The sequence below is a fragment of the Cydia strobilella genome, chromosome 25 (genome assembly GCF_947568885.1).
Source record: "Cydia strobilella chromosome 25, ilCydStro3.1, whole genome shotgun sequence".
NCBI classification, from domain to species: Eukaryota; Metazoa; Arthropoda; class Insecta; order Lepidoptera; family Tortricidae; genus Cydia; species Cydia strobilella.
This window is the reverse complement of record NC_086065.1, coordinates 6,382,350-6,403,166: the sequence shown is the minus strand read 5'-3', so window position 1 is coordinate 6,403,166 and position 20,817 is coordinate 6,382,350. Positions and strand designations below refer to the sequence as shown.

At 35.0% G+C, this 20,817-nt stretch overlaps 1 pseudogene; it reads left to right on the top strand.

The window, feature by feature from the left end:
- The window catches only part of LOC134752630 (uncharacterized), a 75,143-nt pseudogene extending 54,701 nt beyond the window's left edge, over positions 1–20,442 (top strand).
- Positions 20,443–20,817: the final 375 nt, after the last annotated feature.

Genomic DNA, 20,817 nt, shown 5'->3' with positions numbered 1-20,817 from the left:
ATTGGTACATTTTGTTTAATAATTCTAGCAAACTGATTATACTACCAATTTTTTAAATAAAAGTGTAGCAACGACAGAATGGTCGTTAAGACAAAATTGTGACTTCATGCCAAGCCATTTCGCACGCGCGCATATTCACTTTTCGGATTTGAGCCATTCACCGCTCGTCCTCGATACGTAATTGTGTGCGTGTCGTGCGTAAACACGAGGAAATCGGCTTGTTATAAAATCACAGTTTTATCTTAGCTACCCATCTTTCTGTCTGAGTTGAACTCTGTACGTACGTAGAAATATGTATGGGTATAAAGCTGAATTAGTACATTTAAATACTTACCCTTTTTTATTGAAGTTTCTTTCGTCTATTTTCCAGCTCTTTCATTCTCCTGTCTTTCAAACGTTATGAGTTATGAAATCTTTTATTAAGCATGGTTTTTCGAAACTTTTTATTTAATTTTATTTAGACTAAGGTATTTTTTATTTATTTACGCAACGCCTTAACTTCACGACTTTTTGAGCAATGCTTCTTTTGATGAGCATTTTTGGAGGTTTTATTTAATCACACATTCTAGCTAATGTTTAGATTGTTTTTAATTGCATTATTGAGGTGTTATTATTAGATTGCTGTTCATCTATGAGTAAACATAAAAAGACATACATTTCGCCATAAAATGTGTGTATATAAATATTTCACACACAAATAATATATATATAAATATTTTAAACATAGTTTGCAATTTTTTTTAACAGCAATCATTAGAACATCTCAGTAATATGTAAGAATAAGCTTCATTTATTTGTATGAACACTGAAAGTCAAGATATAGTCGTATTTACTTTTCTTCAAGGGTTATGTAATAAAAAAAAATCTGAATTAATTTTTAACAAGCAGAAACGTCTGCGAACGATGCTATCAAGCTTAGAATAAATTTAAAAGTGGAAATAATACTGCCTTGGGTGAGACTTGAACCAGAGGCCGTGAATTCAAAACTCACCCAAGGCAGTAATTTTTTCCACTTTTAAATTTATTCTCAGCTTAATAAATTTCTGCTTAACCACCTGATAATATGAATACAAATGAAAGTTATTGTACTTTATGACTAATTCCACTTGTGATATTTAAAATCCGATACTTTTAACTGTCGACTCACCGTACAGAGTCAAGTGGTTAGAACATTTAGTTCTCAGCTCACAGCGTTCATACAATAAATGAAGTAAAGTTCATATAATAATGATAATTTGTATGTGTAGCCCTGAAACACTCTCCATCGAAGAGGAAAAGCATCAGCAAGCCGGTCAGGCCGCAGGAGGAGATCGACACGCCAGGTACAACTTTTTTTAAAATATACAGGGTGCTCATGTTACACCTTGTATAACATTTGTCGTGCAGGAGTGACTGATACATGGATTTGGAGTACTGAAAGCGTTTGCTTACGTCCTCTCGTGGTCAACACCAAAGTTGTTTATTTTTTAGGGTTCCGTACCTCAAAAGGAAAAACCGGAACCCTTATAGGATCACTCGTGCGTCTGTCTGTCTGTCTGTCTGTCCGTTTGTCACAGCCTATTTTCTCCTTAACTAATGGGCAAATTAAGTTGAAATTTGGTATACATATGTAAGTTTGTGACCCAAAGACGGACCTGTAACGTAAACAAATACATTTTAAACACGGGGGCCACTTTTGGGGGGTAAATGAGAAAATTAAAAAATAAAGTTTCTCAAACTATATCGTGTTACATATCAAATGAAAGAGCTCATTGTGAGAATCTCAAATATATATTTTTTATAATTCTAAGATAAACAGTTTAGAAGTTATTCAAGAAAATAGGCAAAAAATTACCACCCCCCCCCCCCCTTATCTCCGAAACTACTGGGTCAAAAATTTTGAAAAAAATACACAAAATAGATCTTTACCTATAGATCACTGGAAAACCTATTAGAAATGTGCAGTCAAGCGTAAGTCGGCCTTAATTACTTAGTTTTTGATCCGACCCCTACGGGTTTTTTAGACATTTCACATAAAAAATACATTGTTTAAATTGTGTAATGTACGGAACCCTTGGAACGCGAGTCCGACTCGCACTAGGCCGGTTTTTTTACAGTAGATCCGAGCGTATGACAGGTATCATCTCTGTACAAATAAGAATTAAACGAAAATTTGTATGGATGACAATTGTCATAGGCACCAAGTACAAAAAATTTGTATTTTTTAAAATTACTATCAAATATTTTATTATAGTGTACTTTAAGCAAACGTTTTCAGTAGTATAGGTCGATTTGGCGAAAGCTTCAGTATTAATCTAGCGCCAGCTCTCATGAATCTACCTATATGAATCCTTCATCTATTTTATCATACAGTTTTAAATGAATCGATTATTGTTGTGTATATGAACTCTGTCTGAGTATGCTAATTACTGCATTTTAGTGATGCGTAATGCGTGTACATACGAAATTTTCGATGGGATTATGGTGGTTTATTTATCAGCAATAAATATGTGAAGCATTTATGTCTTGGTACATTTTGAAACCGGTTTATATTTGCCCCAAATTGCAATGATAAAAGAAATGTAATAGTTTTTTTTTGTAATGTAATTTTTTTGAACGTTTTCTTTTTTATAGTCATATATTTGTATTTTTATATACATATTATTTTTAAGTCGATTCATTTCAAAACCTACCCATATCACCTACTAATAACCCTTAATGTAGTTACTTTTTATTTTTTTAACAGTAGTTTGAACCCCTCCTAACAGTGAATGCGAATGGTACCCATATATTATTATACATTTCAGTTTATTTTCTCCCCTCCCTTCCCCACCCCTTCTTTATTTGAAGTAGTTTCAATTTAAAATGGACGTTCGCGTGTGTTGTGGCAAAGCAGCATGGAGTGCGGAAGAATAAACTGAAATGTACCAAAAAACTACACTAAATATCGCCTACTGTTACACAGGACGAAAGTACAACAAACCTATCAAAGACTACAATCCAGAGTTGATGAAGAACCGTCTATCGCCTAGGTCTTCCTTAAGATCTAGCCTAAGCGATTTCACGGATACCACCATATCTACCTGGAACCAGAGACACCCTCAAACACCCACAGAGTACCCTTCAGTATTATCCGATAGACTCAAAAACTTGGATAGAGATCGCTTCTTCCAGCGTAGAATAGATTTCGATACGTCAAACTTAAATCCAAGGGATCCTGGTCCGTCATACTTAGACAACGTATATAGAGCTACAGTCCAAGATAGAATGGACAGCCTATCCGTACAATTAACTAATGTACTCAGCACAGGCGCCGGCAGTTCTCATATAAATGGAAGCCTAGCCGACAGCGGAATACAGACAGACAATAATAGCACGAGCGTACCTCACATATATATAGAAACGCAAATGCCAGGTAGTCCTGTCAAGATTCTCAAAGACGTAGCAGTGGATACTAGAAACGAAAATAATCTACAAGACATACCTTTCATCGATGACGACGAAGATCTAAGTAAAAGACGAATCGTTCTAGAAAAACATAAATCCATGTCCAACATACCGGAAAATTTAGAAGATGAAACGGTAGTCGAGAGACTATCGAATAGCTACAATCGATCCAAATCACCATCTTTCATAGAAAAATTCAAGAAATTCTTCACCGACATCGGTTTAGTTAAAGCTGATAGCGCTGATATAACTACAGAAACCAGTAACCCTAACACTTTACCTAAGAGTCTAAACTCTAGTTATAGAACCAGAAGCGTAACACCTACCAGGAGTTTAGAACCGCGAGAAGCATCAACGTTACCAAAAGACATGAGATTCAGGAAAGTACGGTCGACGCAAACTGTTTATATTAGACAAGAATCTCCCGTATCTATCAAGAAAGACGCAGAACAACAAACTCACGTGTCAGTTGTCAAACTGAATGGAAACGAGTCTGAAGAAATTGAGAAGGTAATTAGAGATGTAGTTTATATAAAGAGCATCGAGCAAGCCGAGATATATAGCACTAATGATAGCGGTAGCACTATTATAGTAGTTCCACCAGCTGATTGAGACTTATTTCTCACTGTGTCGGTATAATTTTGTATGTTTACTGCTGGCATGTGTTTTTAACACTTGACAGACAAATTGACGAATGTAATGTGTCTTACACAATTTCGAACGAACTGTCAAGATAAGGTTTGAGGTATTCTAGACAGAAGTAAGGATTGGTGAATGTGATTTGTATGAGGAAAAAGGAATTTTGGAAAATATTGTGTTGGGTTCCTATTAATGCTATTACTCTGAACGGTGGATGTTTTCACTGAATTTAAGCCAACTATATTTTTCAAGACTTATAAATTATTAAAATTGTAAGGAAAAGTGAAATCACTGAAATCATAAAAAAAACTGTAAAAGCTTTATTTTTACAAACTATATATCTTCAAAGCGCAATCATAAAGCATACATAGCTTTGCATTAATAATGTATACATGGAGCACAAACTATTAATCCTGATATTCTATAAAATATTATAAAGTTGCCGTTGCTGGGTGAAAATTCAATTCGTATTCGCTCAAATCTAATTCCAAACGCTGTCAATCAAGTGAAATACTATTTTATGCACTTGTAACAGAGTTCAAAATATAATAAAAAGCGAATGAAGGTAAAATCCTGGTCATGGCACCAATTATTGTAACGTTTATTTTATATTCTTGATTTATTTACCTTGTTATCTCCATAATACTGTATGAATTGCATCAGTTCTATATCTTTACTCTATGTTATTGGTTTTAATAAACATGGTAAATATTGCTAAACAACGCCGATATTAACATCATATCGAGAGGCGATAAACACTGTCATAGAGCAAATGAATGGTTTAGCTAAGAAAATAGTAAATCAAAATATATTTGTACTCAAACATTTTCCTCACAAAATGACAAAATTTCTGTAACACCAAATAATACTGAAAATTCATAAAACGGGTTCTTTTCAGAAGTTCTAAGTAGGTTTAGCCAGTTGCTTCTGTGCTATACTGCCCCCGTCCTAATGCTGATATCCTACTTTAATCCTGTCATCTGTTTGACAATGTTTAGTGTGGGATATATTTTAATGTTTAACTAAATTGATGATGAATTGCGACGATGTAATATTGTTTTGTTACGCTATTGTTACTAATAAAACGATTCAAATCAGAATAATCTCGAACACATGAAAATAAGTAAAATTTCTATTACGGGATAAATCCAATTCAAAAATATATTTTTAACTTGGTCATAAATTGAATAAAATAAGGCTCAATATGCATTGAAGACATTCCTTATTTTTTCGAATGAAAAGTATTGATAATGTCACAAACTAAACATGTATTTAATTAAAGTGCCTTCCGAAGTTAGAATTAAAAAAATGAAATTTTCTTATATATATTCATTGATAATTTTTGTAAAAATATGTTGAAGTTTACAAAAATCTATTTTTAATGGCGCTACTCTATGGTTAAGTCCAAATGAAATGTGAATCGTCAAATAAATTATTTATATTTTTTATTATTGCTGTATTTAAGATATTAATGTGAATAATTTTGACAGTCGACATAATTACGTTTGCGTAGATTATTAGAAAGAAATTGTATGTATATAAAGTTGTAATAAAAGATGATTTAGATGAAATACTTTTTTTATTCCCTTCCATAATTAAAAACGTAAATTTCATATTCGAATAATAATTATTTTTTAAACATCAAGCATTTATCACCACGAATATTGTAAGTAAAATTGATTTTTATTTTGCAAAATATTATAATGTTCACAAAAAATAAAGCACTCCACAATAGCACCAAACGCCTTTGGGTCCTTGGGTTACGTATTTTAAGAAGCTATTGAAACCATAAAAAAATTGAAGAATTCCTATACGTTACCCATAATAGCCCATTTATTTTAAAATTGTACATAGTACAATTAAGCAACCTGTGGATGGAATGAATTGCTTGATAGTATATTGCTTTCATATAAAGCGTACCATCTAATATTGAATCGTACTTTCGGCAGTACACACTAACTCACATCAAGAGCAATAGTGTCTAATTTTCGTTACAATGTGCTATTGTTGCCTTACATTATTGCAATAAAACAACTATAATCTAATAACATATGATTTATCTAAGGTTTTTTCTTTGAAAATGTTTGCCTCAGACCTTCTTATATGCCACTGCAATAATTTTTTGGCTAATTTATTCCATCATTTTTAAAATAGCCGAATGAAAATTCTGTCAAACAATACATACAAAAATCCCATCTAGACCCAATCCTAAGCTTTATGATTATGCATTTGACATATCATGTCTTGCTATCAACATATATATTATGATGTATATATTTATAATTTCACGCTACTAACGGATTAGGAGCGGCCAGCTCAAGCGGCGTAGCCAGCATGAAAGCAGGTGAGAAATATTAATTTTATACAAATGTTTAAGTACCTATGTTATACCTTTATAACATAGTAAGCAAAAATATAAATTCCATGTAAAATAAAAATAAATCAAGACGGCAAGCGTAGTTGTATGTTCTTGTTAGCCGCTCAGAGCGTCCGTTTTGTAGAGGCATTTACAAATAGTGCTCGGCCGATAAAAGGTCAATCCTTTCAGGTGTCAACTCAGTATAAATTATTACTTAAAACAGTGTTTAAGGTTATAATTAGTACTGAGTTAACACCTGTCAGGATTAACTTCTTATCGGCCGAGCACTATAGTTCATAGAACATTACCAAAAAAAACTAGTAGTTGTATATCTGATCAGATAAGATATTGGCAATAGACCAAGCTAGCCGTGCAGAACTTTTACTAAACATTTTATGAGAAAAATTAATGAAATATAAGAACATAATGTAATGTATATTATGTAATTAAATTGTATTTTTAAATTTATTAAATAATGTAAATTGTATGTACTGACGATCATAATATAAATTCGTGTAGATTAGTCTAAGATAATTTATATTGTAATTTTATATTATGAGAATAAATATCTAAAATCTAAATCATACATCTACTAGGTTAGAAACCGCCAAAAAGTTCGAGCAGTTAGACCATGAACATGTTGGCTCTTTTACCGCTGGTTCTTCATAAAAATTTGCCGGCACATGGATTAATCGAAATTAGCTAATAGCAATTAATATCCTTTAATGCTTTTATATGGGTATTAGGTTGATGCTTCGCGTCTTCTGCTTTTTTTGAGCTTTAAATAATTTATAGCAAAAAATGTAACAGTGTAGGTCACTCGGGTGTCAACATAATATGTTATAATATGTTGGTTCGTTCTTAGAGTTATAGGATCATTCTAGATGACTAGAGCATCAGTGTTACTGATCTTTTGATTTTTCTAAGAATGATAGGAAGCTGGACCACCGAGTATATGTTTTCCTTTCTCGATTTCCGTAAAATTAAAAATTGGAATTTCCAAAAGTTGGGTATAATTAAAAAATCCAGGACATATTGTTATGATTTTTGTAACTAATTATGACAATGATATGAACAGAACGATTTTGAGATGTGTCCATATTGCTGTGTGGCTAAAAGCCAAATTGTAATTTATTGTCATAAATTCTGGTTTTTTCCATGCTGCTATGACCTATCGGATCTTTACTATTGGGTATCACTTTAATTATTTCACCTTCCTTACAATGCATGCACACACTAACGCACCAATACAAACTCATTCACGGTCAAGCTCAAAATAAAAAATATAAACTCAAACATGTAATTTTGGACATGTAAACTTCCGTACAAATACCTATATTAAACACTGTGCCAAATATCAATAAAACTTTTACTGTATAAATCGCTTTTTAATTCAGTTTCACTGTCTGACGTCACAGCGCATTTTACGCCAACGTCAGTGACGTCACCGGTGTCAACTGCAGCCAAAACAGTCCAGCAGACCGTTAAAACGACAGCGGTCTCTGAGCCCGACGTAGCTTTCCCAGCTGTGTTAAAAGGCTCTACAAAACAAAGAGTTCCCCCGCCCGTCCCGCCCCGAGGCTCCCCTAAAGCCAAACGCGGTGGCGGCAACTCCCAATCCAGTATTGACGCAAAAGGTGACTATCATTTAAAGATATCCGTCAACGACATACCGCCACAGACACCGATCACGAGTAGCGATGATGATTTTGTGTTCTACGGGCATGATTTTAAGTTCAAACAGCCTGTTGCATGTTATGTACCGCCTTCTATATCTGACCATTCCGTTAGAGTGACCAGGTTAGTTTCCTCGAACTCTTTCTTAGATTTTGCCGAAGAAGGAGAGAGTATTACTCAACGATCTCATCCAGGAAAAGATCTTACAGCTCAAAGGACAATGATGGCTAAGTTTAATATCGATAAAACTGTAAGAGAGCATCTAGATTCTGGAGAATACGATGATACGTCGTTCACAGAGTCGAGCAGTGAAGATCAGTTTGCGGTCCACGAACTTTTTGATGAAGTTGATGAAACTTATAATGAAAAACAACCGGAGAGGCAAGTCAAACAATCTAAAAGTACTTCACAGTTTATTAAAGGAGTTGTCACTAAAGTAGGAAACAAATTTACGAAAAAACCTCCACCACCAAGTAAAACAGACAATGTTGAAAGAGCTTATATACATAACGTGAAGTCTTCAGATTTCATCTTTGCGGCTAAGACTTTGAAAAAGACGCCACGTTCAGATAAATATTTAAATAAACAAAGCATTCAAGAAGAAGTAGAACCGAAAACAGACAAGAATGAAGCTAAAGATAGAATTATGTCTGGATTAACGAAGAGGTTAAACTTCAACCAATCAAAAAGTGATAAGAATCGGCAAGAAGTAAAGAAACCTAAACCTAAGATTGAAATAAAGACATATTCCGAAGAGCACTCCAGAGGCATGACAAAAGACGAAGTAGTTTGTCATAAGAAAGCTAAAACTCAAATAGATATGTTTCAAAAACACATTCTTAAGGTTCAAACTGATTCTGACGACAGTTCAAGGAGAAGTTCCTTTTCATCTTCCCAAGATAGTAAGCTCAAAACTGATCTAAAAGTAAAAGAGAGGAAGAAAATATTTGAGCCAATGGAGTATAGTCATGGCAGCTCGAGTTCTATCGATAGAAAGGTTTACTCTTTAAACACCACGGCAGTTGGCCCCGTTGTCTCCAAATCTTACACTGGCAATGTTCATGATAAAATAAAGAAATTTTCACAAGAGACATCTTCAGAAAAACCTCCCGACAGTGTGCCAAGAAAGAAGAAGGGAAGTTTCAAAAAGAGATCTGATAAGAGAAAGATATATCGAATGAAAAAGGATATAGAAGAAGTACTGTAATAAAATGAAGAAGAGCTATTCTGAATAATGATTTGGCATACAACAAAGAAATTATAATAGATGACAGATGAAATGCTGTTAATTCAAATAAAGCTATTTTAAGTAATGATTTGGCATAAAAAGAGATTTCATTAAAGAATTAAGAGACCGATTGACTAAATGTTTTTTGATAATGTAGTAATAATATTGTCTTCGGTTACCGCGATAGTTACTCATGAAATAAAACTATGAAAACGGATTATATCGCGTATATTGAATTTATAATACATCCCGACGTTTCGAACTCTTTACAGCGTTCGTGGTCAACGGGTGACACCCGGGAGTCACCCGTTGACCACGAACGCTGTAAAGGGTTCGAAACGTCGGGATGTATTATAAATTCAATATACGCGATATAATCCGTTTTCATAGTTTTATCTCAATGTAGTAATAGTTTTTCTCTAGCATGATGTAGATTGCGTTGTTATTTGCAATTATTTAAGAGCTAAAACTGCCAATAATTTTCGTTTTACCTATAATTAGTTATTTTGGCGTATTTTAGAAATCATTAATCTTAGGTTACTTTGCAATCATATCACCATTTATTTCTACTCCATGCTAATGGAAGTTTGCATTAAATTCTTATGTAGAATAAATAGATGTTACCTTTTTTAATTTAATTATTTTATATGCCCTTCCCTTCATCCAAGTTTATCCTTTACCAATGTCTACCTATTGTTCCGAAATAACTAGAACATATACGTTTTTAATAATACCTACTTATTTTATTTATGTTGTTCGTATCGTAGTTTTGCTAACCAACGACAATCTATCCAAACCCCACACCAACACCTAACTTCACTGATTCAACTTGATCTACTACAGTTTCCCTAGCACCCAACACACACAGTACTGCTAGTTAAACCTTTTCGCCGCCATTGACTTGGTATAAAGTCAGACATTTCGTGCCCCCACGCCACGACTTGATATAGCAATTTGTGGCTTGGCGTTGATGACACTTTATTACATCATTGACGTGGCGGCGAAAAGGTTACCAATACACCTAACCTAAACTACAACTATCCCTAAAGGGCTTATTACACTTTGCTAAATTTAGTGACTAACAAGAGAGACGCCGCTATACGTGAGACGCGATAAGAGATACATCCTATCGCGTCTCACGTATAGCGGCGACCCTCTTGTTAGTCACTAAATTTAGCAGTGTAAATTAAGGGTACAGCCTCAGTGGCGAGCGTGGCGTCCAGCGTGGCATCAAGCTTTAAGATACCGTGGGTTCAGCCAGGAGCAGTTTAAAAAAAAACCGGCCTAATGAGAGTCGGACTCGCGCACCGAGGGTTCCGTAATTTTTAGTATTTGTTGTTATAGCGGCAACAGAAATACATTATCTGTGAAATTTTCAACTGTCTAGCTATCACGGTTCATGAGATACAGCCTGGTGACAGACAGACAGACGGACCGTTTTTACCCCTTGGGTACGGAACCCTAAAAAATCGTAGCGCTTTTTTAGATCATACTACGGTTGCCCAAAAATATGAATAGCAATCTTGCCCTTTCTATTAGTAACTTAATCAATTCGGAACCTGATTAAACAACTTTTGCTTGATAGAAAAAAATCACGAACATAGGTCTAAAACGCACCATTAAAAATTAGTAACAATTTTTGCACAAAACCTACAAATATGAAAAATTTCTTCTAGAAATGCTCAATTTTATTTCTGATCGAAAAAATAACAATGATATCCGCGATTCCGGACACGCACGGCTGTCCGCTCGCAGTGCTTAGCCAGCTGCGACCTGAGGAACTAGCCAATATGCCAATCGTTTGCACCGTAGCGAACGAAACTGTAAATTAGCGTTTCGTTCGCTACGGCGCAAATGTTTGGCAATTTGGCTAGGCCCCCTGAACTGAAGGCGTCTTGAAACAGCGTGCGCTGCGGCTGCTCTCAAACGTTATCATTTGTATGCATAGACGCCGCGCCGCACGCTTCCTTACTCACACTAACCTAACCTTAACCTACCATAAACTCTCGCTCCAAGTAACGTAAGCTTTCACCACTTACACAAGTAACACAACGCCAGCTCCAACATCAGTAGTAACGCTAGCTTCCCTCAGCCATGCCGTCGTGTTGCTCGACCCCGCCGCCGCCGTTCGAGGAGCACCCGCCGCCGCGGACGAGCCGCACGAACTCGTCCTCCACCACGTCGTCCAGCGCGTCCGGGAGACGGCGAGGGGCGTCCAGCGCGGCTAGCGTCATGACGACTTCGTCCGCGTCGTCGCTCGCGCTTACGCCGGCTGCGTTGACTAGCGCTAGGAGCAATGAAGCCAGGTAATGATACAATACAATACAAAATTATGGAGGTAAATTACTACGTAGATTTTTGGAATTAGAAAATAATTTGGTATGAAATGTTCTGACTGTCACTGTGCGTTATTGGTTTTCATAAAATGAAGAAATTGGCTACTTGACAGTTTTTGTAAATAATTTGATACTTAGGTACTTTATTAGTTGTGTATCCAATTGTTACTTTTGTGTATCTTCCTATTTATAGGCAGTGCCGAACGCCCTGTTTCTACTTGTTATCAATATCAGTATGTTATATTTAATGGAGCTATAGGTCTAATTGTATATCTGCAAGTTTAAACTTATCGGTATGTGACTGTTTGTTTCCTAAATAAAAAATAAAATAAAAATCTATATAGGACTCATCAAAGGTCAGAAATTAGAGTTAAAGTCTGACGCTCGCACTCGACGATTGAAACGTCTCTAACTAAATGATTGTAATGTGACGTCACATTACTGTAGTCTGTCCTAAATGTATATGGACCAAGAAAATTGCTATTTTGACCTTTAGGTATTGCGTTTATGTAAATAGTTGTTATACAATTTATTTTTCACAAAAATGTAGGGAATCGAATGGTACCTTACTCTTTTTGATAGTTAAAAAAAACTTAATTTTTGGGAATTTGGAGCCTTGTATTTTTTTATAATCTCAATATATCTTTTTCAATTTCACTTTTTTATAATGGATGGCTCATTTTCTATCCATTTAGCTAGTCATCATCATCATGGGCCTTCAACATCAATTAAATGATGGTTCAAACAGCGTCCCTAACACTGCGGCACTTACGTAAATGACTAGTAAGTCCAATGCGAGAGCGGCAGCCGCGACCGCATAGCGGGCAAGAGAACCCAATTAGGAAAACAAAATATGAAATTTATTATTTTTCAACACACTTGCTCAAAACGATGTTTTTATTCCACCGATTTTTAGCTCATAATCCTAGATATTAAACACGCGTGCTCTTTCAGTGTATTATTCCACTCGTGCTTTTTCATTATATTATCCGACTGAGTTAAGAAGGTAACTGATTGCTAATAATATGCATGGAAAGGGAGCCTTCTTTAATTGGTCAGACTGGCGGGCACCGTCGCGCCGGCCCGGCCGGCCCGCCCGCCGCGCCTCCCGCGGCCGGGGTGAGGGGCGGCCGGCAGTATGACAGATGCAACACACAATACTAACTGTTTTAACTATTGAAATTTGATTAATATGAGTTTCTTTTTTTCTTGCAAGTGTGTTGAAAAACGTCGTATGAAATGCGTGTGCATTGGTCATTACACACATCGGCTTTCTTATTGCGCGCTCGCTTAATGACCAACTTAGCACACTTGTATCATAATGTACTATTAACACACACGGTTCTATAACACAGTTAGTTTAGACTGTCTATTTCCGCAATAAAACAACTTGATTTTTGCCAGACTTCACTGGGTTCGAGTCCCTTTTATTTTTATCTATTTGGCTTAAACGTCCTGTATGCGCAGAAAACACCAAAACGCAATGTACTCAATTGAATACATCAAGAAGCGTACAGGGTAGCAGCAGGTTGACATTCGAGGTCAACCCTTAAATATGAGTACCTAAATATGAAAAAAAAAAGTCAAAAAAGACAAACTCTTTACTCGCCCATAGACTTCCAAGAAGGGCCAAAGTATAACAATAAGTTATTGAATAACAAATCGTTGACAGCGTTTGCTGGACGCCGCCGGCGTCCGTGGAGGGCTCTACGCCGACCTGGACAGAGGGCACGCCGAGCTTCACCGAGTCCAGTAGCAGTGAACAAGGCATGGGCACAGGTAAATTTATCATATATTCAATGACAAACCGTTGACAGCGTTTGCTGGACGCCGCCGGCGTCCGTGGAGGGCACGCCGAGCTTCACCGAGTCCAGTAGCAGTTTACAAGGCATGGGCACAGGTAAGTTTATAATTTATGTAATGACCAGTTATAGGAATTAGGTGAATTAAAATACCTATTCTTCGCAAGAAGTAGTGTATTATTGCTGGTTCTGGCGCACGGTTTTTTGCGGTTGGTTTTGTAGCTTTGTCAAAAAAAAAAAGAATTTACTATTTTTTTGGAAGACATCTTCCAAAAAAATCATGCATATACTTGTTTGTTTTCTTGATGGACTTGAGGGCGGTGTTGCCCGTAGCCAATGTCACGTAAAAGGGTAGGAAGAAAATAAATGCTCTTAGAGCACGACGCTGTTCGGTGGTTGTTGTAGTTGTCTCGTAAAACCGATAGCTGGATTTTACGAGTAGCACGTGGACTACCGGCCGTTGACTCCAAAATGGTGGTTAAACACGCTTTGAGATTAATTCTCCATTCACTGCACACTACCACATTAGATTATTGTATAATAAAGCTATCGATATTACACTTTAAACAATATTAATGAGCAAAAAACAAAGGAATTAATCACGAGGCTACTATCAAGATGGCGTTCGAACCGGAAGTCCATGCATATACTTAATTACCTTACAGGCTACTCAATAACCCCCCTCCGCGGCGCCACCCCCTCCGAAGGCCGGCGCTCCCCCCGCGCGCCGCCGCCGCCCGCGCGCACGCTCCCCCCTACCACCATCAACTGCCTCACTAGCGAAGTGGTAAGCTTAACAGTATGCTAATAATGATGATGTTCTTTATAATAGAATGGAAATCGAAAAAGGAATGGGATCCGTCCACTTTATCTACAATTGAATTTGATGTGGACGAATTCTATTTTAGTGGCTATTTTATACCTAATCTGAAGGGCTAAGATGGCCGGCTCTTTATCATTTGTCACCATGCCTATCACGTTCTAATAAGTATGTAAGTGCGAAAGTGACGCATGACATGATAAGTGATAAAAATGCGACCATGATAACGCCCCTGAACACCAATACAGTCATTAGTTGGTTGACAAATTAACGCATTTTTAGACGACATAGATGAGTAAATCGGTGCAATAATTTGACAACTGAAGTAGATAGCAAAAAGCTGCCTTTCTACTGAGGCGGCAATAAGCGGAGATAAGAGGAGAAATGCGGAAATTACTATGTAGCGGCCGACGATATTCGAAAAAATACCTTGATGAAATTATGAATAATATGCTTTTAATAAATCAGAATGACATAATTGGTGGTCAGATCGTTACTGGACTGACAGATGATCCTTTCTGAAGTATAAGTATAATTGATTCTGTAAATCTTATTGACTAAATAATTAAAAAAACTAAACTTTTTTTAAAAATTTTTGGTGACATTCAGAAATCAGAAGGGATCTTAAGTTTAATTTTTAATTAAGAATAATTTAAGTTGATAAGCTTCTTTCTTACTTAAACATGCACGACTCATCACACGCTGATGGAAATAACATAAAACGAACATTTTAAACATTTAAAAAAAAAAAACAGAATTCAAGCGTTGAAGTCAACACGCACACATTGGCAAATTCAGCCTTTTAAAATTAGCAAGGAGTCAAGGCCAGAAAAAAGTCGGTGCAAACTTAGCGTGGTCGGAGTCCTTGAATTCTCAAATATCTACATCGCGTTTTGGCTTTAGAAAATAGAAGAGGCTCTATTTTCTCAAAAATATACATTAAGATTAAACTTTGTTTAGGGTAATACGGAATTAGAGAAATACACAAAATGTTTTTGAGCTTAATAACGATTTAATTTTTAAACTGTTCGTTGTTACTGACATCTATCGACGCACGCCTTACACTATCATATTTCTCTTAATACTATCCTAAGGTCCGCCTGTGATGTACAACTAATTCTTTCAATGTAATTTAAACCATTTTCAATAGGGGATATTACTGCAATGTTCTGCCACCAGAGTGCAGCACTTTTTAGTAAACGATAGAGTAACTTATGCATACTGTACCTTTAACAGGTTTTTGACAAGTTTTCAAAGTTAATAAAATATGACATTTAAGCATCAAGGCGGTTTGTTTACAGAGGACCTACCGGGAAACGCGAATCCGAAATTTCGCTATCTGCCTCTATCGCTCGAATATGCAAGAGTGACAAAGATGTTAGATAACGATGTTTCGACTTTCTTGTTTCGCGATAGACCCTCAGATTGTGGTAGTGGCGCCACCTACGCAGTTTCGCGTAATATTCCCTATTGGAACAGAGTTGCATTTCTTTTCGTTCGATTTCAAGACAAAAGAAATTCAACCATATTTCCTTCAACATTAATTTCATAGTCAAATGCCATTTTTTTGTATGGTGGGCCTTAGGAAGCTATACCGCATTTATTTACTGACATGCTATATTCCACTTACAAGTGCCTAAAAAATAGGCAAAAATTTTAACATGTTTTGGTACCTGTATGTGGAATACCTTTTCTATATTTCAGTATATCATATGACTTGTACTAACGCTATTATCATTATTTGGACGCTGCTTTCATGGTGGGTTTATGGTTATTATTTATGTAAATAGTTGCACTTGAAAGAACGCGTAGACAATGATTACAAATGATAAATTTCACGTAGTAACGTACGCTTCATTTCGATTTCAAGCGCTAGCTTTTTAGGTTATGTTTCATGCCATTGCGATTTTGAAATATGGGTGCTTCCATTTTAAGGAATGCGGTAATTTATACCTAGCTTTTTTGTAAAGTGACGCGATTGAAAAAAAAAACAAGATCGTCTATGCCAATCAGTGTATCGGTAATAATCGGTTGGCAAAACACTGGTAGGGTTTTTTTTTTTTAAATTGAATATTGCCATATATTTAAAAAATAAGTTGTCTCGTTGGACACTAGAATGCTCTAGTAGATGCCAAAATTATGGACCCATTTTTGAAGTTTCCTAACGTAAATTAGTTTCAGAATAGAATAGATTTAGATACACATTTGATCCATTATTGGTAAAGGCCTGTTTCATATGCATATATGATTTAAATTAAATACCTGAATCTTAAGAGTCCCGAATATGGTGTTGTATCGCTTTGCTTTTATAGGTGTTGCCAGCCTATAAATTGATTCTTTGAATACTAGAACTATAATAAATATGATATGAATATGACGATAATGGATTAAGGCTATGTTATTGTTATAAGTTGCTCATTATTTTTTAAGAAAACTTTTGAAAAGCTATGAGACGGGCCTGAATTACTTAGAAATAAATGTTGACTGAATTCGTGTTATCATTATTGTCGACTGATAAATTTGACATCTAGAGCAGTTTAGTTAGTTCGTGTTTATTAACTTAATATCAAGTTATCGTCTCAGAAACATAAAATAATAGTTTACATAAAATAATACACAAAATAAATAAAATAACACTTGTCTCGAGTCTTTGTCTAACAGTTATAAAAAAAAAAACAATTTTCTTTGGTATAATGGCTTGGCTGTATCTATGGCCTTTTTGTTTGCCTCTTTAAATGCCCACTGACAAAATATGTATGACAAACTTATTTGGCAAAAAACGTATAATATTTTGTTTTCAGCTAAATATTTCAAATAAATAATATAACCAGTTATAAACGTACTTAATATTGAATCATATCAACTTATTTGCAAAGTACAAAACTAATTAGGTAACTTTTAAATTTATTTTAAAGGTTTTCAGTGTTGCCCGCGTAAGTTGACCAATTCTACTATTGTCGGCTACTGAAAAATTTCTTTTCTAATTTTAATATTTTTTAATTAGTTATAAACTAATTAAGCTGTTTTTTTATATTTTAACAATAATTTGTTGATATTTTAAACATAATTTTTGAGTAGCCAGACATGATGTCTTGTTTTTTAAATAAATAATTATTAATAATAAAATCGATGGTTGTCCAAATGAAGCAATCAATTAGCTTAAACATATAATCAGCTTTCTTGTGCGTGTATTATACCTATACAGTATCCACTGATCTGTAAGTGTTTTCAAATTAGGGATGCGAAATTGTTTATAACGGGAAATACTACCTAAAATAACTGTGTAAAATAGATATCGCAAAATCGAACTTTTAGCCGGTGAGAAAAACTTTGCCCATAAGACATCATACGTTGAGGATAGGAAAATACCGTTACATAATGCCATGAAAGTAAAGGACGGGGCAAAGGTAGACGATTTTAATTATGAATATTAGAAAATATTTTGCGAAGATGGAAACAACTTATTTCCAATTTGACATTTAAGGTTGCTGCATGTGTTTTATCAGTGTTTCCCATCCAATTTAGATAAAACTTCTGATATTATTTAAGAAAAATCTGTAAGTATCCTGGTTGTTTTTAGATTTATCACCCAAATTCCCTTTCTATCTAAAGTTTACCTTAACAGATACGATTTATGTAATAAATTTCAGTTGTTTTCTAAATCTAAAGTTGTGTCAAAATCTAATATGATCTATCCATTTTGGTTACAAACTGCTTTAAACCAGGTGAAAATCGCCTTTGCTGCTCTAGACATTTAATTTTATTCGCGTGTAAGACGGTAAAAATCACATTACGTATGCAGCGACCTTTAACCTTCAGTCTTGTATAAAACTGGCTTGATACCTTCACCTGTATAATAATTTCAATTTCGGTATTAAGAAAAGTTTTTAACAGAAATGACGAGGTTTAGCACGTAGATATTTAAGGTTTGTTCCAAATTGTAAAAACCCCTGAGTGGTACAAATATTTTGTAGAGTATGTAGTTATATTATTTCCGAAAACCCTTACAGATCAATTATTTCAAGTCATTCGTGTGTATAGTGACCTCAACATTGTTATTGAAATTACATTTTAATAGCACAATCATGTCAGTGACAGACGGAACAAATCCTATGTGTTCGTTTCAGAGGACGCTTTTGCGTTTAGGCCCAAAAACACTCGCAAGTATCCATATAATAAAACTGTATCAGTCAAATGCTCACGGTACTTCTTGCAGTCATATAATAGTCGAGAAGACCTATTTGTTAGAGTGAGATAGAGTGAGATTTGGTAGTTGTAGCTCTAACTTATTTTAATAATAAAACGCATTGACGACCTCTGGAAAACTGGGCAGTTTTTTACATCCTTTGACTTAAATTGTGTCTATACTGAAACTTTATAAATGTGTTCAGTTTTTCTAAAGTTTTTATTTAGGAAAGGTAAATAAAAACAAATATTTCATTAAGTTATGCCAGATACTAAATTAGAAATACTTTATATAGTCTACACAAAGTCGCGTCTCTCATCACATTTTTGTATGTACCTCGATGGTGGCAAACAACCGTAAATTCCGTCTGAATGTTGGTTTACACCAGAACAAATGCGTTGCCCATCATTTTGAAGTTTTCCAACACAGCGCATGACGAGAAACGTGGTTTTGAATGGATTTGAAGTCTATAATTCGTCTCTGGCTACATCCATTAAAACATGAACCGCCTAAATTATATTTTATCTATGGTCACTAACATAACCAAGTATTCTGGTGCGTAAAAACTGTTTTGTTAATCGTCGTTGTTACTATAATTATATCAATATTGTATATTTGTTGTTGTTAACTATTTAAGACGATCGGTAGAATAAATATTTGAAATAAATCGAGTTTCCTTAATGCAATACAGAAACACCAAAGCTCTTATTTTAAGCGGGTGGGTATACATTTAGGTTGCATGGTTATCGTACTAAAAATCATAAAGATATTAAACTAATCTTCCTAAATATGAGTAGCATGCATTAGTAAAATAATCGAGAAAGTGAAACGTGACAATATTAAGTATTAAATTAACATCTGGAGTCCGCCGGCCGCTATACGCTGGCAAGCCAGCTTTGTCAGTAGAAAAAGGCGCGAAATTCAAAATTGTTTTTGGGGATCGATCCTTCCCGCCTACATTTTTCAAATGTGCCGCCTTTTTCTAATGACAAAGCTAGCTTGCTAGAGTATATTTTAACCTCCTAAGGAAATTAATATTTGCTAGTGAAATTTAAACCCATAGTGTTAGAATTAAAGGTGATTTTGTTTTGTTCGAAGATCGAACGAAAGTAACGAAACAAACCAAATGCGTCTCTGATGTAATTGCAGATGATTTAATTTTCATTGAACTTAATAAGTCCTATGGGTAGGATCTTAAGCCTTTAGGAAAATATCGCATACGCGATTTTATACAAAATATATGAATATTCAAAAACCCTTGCACGGCTAGCACACGATTACAATTACAAGTTTTACAATTATTTTGTAATTAATTCGAATTTCAAGATATCTTGGCCACGTTTTGCTGACTAGTTTATTTTAAAAATAGTTTATAATGGTAAAAAAATCGACGCTTTTCCTGCGCCATTTATTTGCAGTGTTGCCAAGGCTGCCCTAAAACTACTAAAATGGTAGAAAATGCTTCAAGCTTAAATACTCTGGCTTGACGCCTTTGGTTCATTTAAGTGCTTGTTAATTTAATGGTGAGTAATATTACTTTTGTATAATATTTTAAGTACTTTAACAAAATAGCAATATTACGACTAAATATCTAAGGTTTATGAAATATTTTAAAAAACTATTTAAAATGCATGAAGTATATTAATTATTTCTAGAGCTTTCATGCTTAGCTCTAGAAATAATTAAGGTCTATGGGCTAGTTGGTTGACAGTCTAAAACATGATTTTGTATATATTTTTCCATAGTTCACTTTTTTTTTTACTTTTACCGACTTACGTCCGAGGATGTTGGTCTTTTTCAACTGTCAAATCATTTGACTACCAATCAGCTAGTCTGTTTAAAGTATTTTTTTTAATTAAACTATTTCATCACAGGTAGAAATCACGCATCTAACGTCGGAGACATCAAACATCAAGATATCCACCTATGAAGTCCACCAAATGGAGACGGAACAGAAACTATGTTAAAATAGCACATTACGATACAAGTGTGAAAAATAGGAAATTCGAAACGAGTGGCGATACATTAAAACACGACCGCAGGGACCGAATTACCTATTCGCACGTGTATCGTACAACGTTTTACAGTACATATGGCCCTTTAAACTTTCGACATATGCACGAAAAGTGTTCTTTTACGCACTAGAGCGAGAAAGAAGCACCAAATGTACTGTAAAAAAAATTTACATTTGCCTTTCACCGTTTTCCAGGCATAGTACGATTTATCGACCATATGCGCGTTACGCGCCAATAAAATTTCAACTTTAGCATTCCGATTTAAGGTTCAAATTAGATTGCACTTTCGGGAAATGTGATATCAAAGCTGGATTAATTGGAATATACGT